Consider the following 1,111-nt stretch of genomic DNA (forward strand, 5'->3'; position numbering starts at 1 on the left):
GGTCCAACAAGGCGTCCCCCCTGGTGGGGCTGTGCACCTCCTGGGTTAGATGGAGGTCCTGCACTCTGGCCAAGAACCTACATGAGCGTTCACACCTGATGCAATCAGATAAGGAAAAAAGGCTTGTTCATTTGAAATCTGCCAAATGCAGCTGTAATGTCTAAACATGCTGTTACATAGCAACCATCTTGTAGGCAAAGTGGTTGTTTTAGTTGTGTAGATGGCTTAGACCTTTTTTAAAAGAATAGGAGGGATTGAGGACTGCTAGGCCCCAGCCATCTGGCCCTGATATCCAGCTCTAAGCAGACAGTGTAGCTGGCTCCAAATGAAAGCATGCAACCAAAAAAATATAACAAAAGGGCAACTAAATGGCAGATATAATTCAATGTAGAAAAGTGTAAAGTGATGCACGTGCGCAAAAACAACCCCAACTCTACCTACATGAGGATGGGTTCTACATTAGCTGTTACCAGGTGGAAGTGTTTGTGAACAGTTCACAAAAAACAACAGCTCAGTGCTCAGCAGGTATCCAGAAGGCAAACAAAATGTTAGGGATTACTAAAAAGGGAACTGGAAACAAAATGGAAAGTATCATTATATCCATGGTGGTTCCACACCTTGAATAACCAATTCTAGTCCCCACACCTCAGAAAGGATACAGAACAAGAGCAGGTGCAGAGGAGGGCAGGGAGGATAATGGGGGGAGGGGAGGAGGCTTCCATATGAGAATCGATGACAGAGGCTAGGCCCACAGCAGCCTCAGTTGAGAAGAGAGGCTTGAGGCAGGATATGATAAGGGTTTTCAAAAACAGAAAGTAAATGCCTAGGAGATACCCTGCCATCTCTGGTTCTTCCTTTGCAAGATGATGGCTAGCACTATGGAAGAAAGAGACTTGGGGGTCATCACTGACCACAAGATGAACATGAGCCTCCAATGCGATGCTGTAGCTAGTAAAACGACCAAAACGCTGGCTTACATCCATAGATGTTTCTCAAGCAAATCCCAGGAGGTCATTCTCCCCTTGTACTCTGCCTTGGTGAGGCCGCAGCTGGAGTGCTGAGTCCAGTTTTGGGCTCCACAATTCAAAAAGGATGTGGAGAAGCTTGAGAG

This window comes from Crocodylus porosus, unplaced genomic scaffold, assembly GCF_001723895.1.
Source record: "Crocodylus porosus isolate Cpor-Errol unplaced genomic scaffold, CroPor_comp1, whole genome shotgun sequence".
NCBI lineage: Eukaryota > Metazoa > Chordata > Crocodylia > Crocodylidae > Crocodylus > Crocodylus porosus.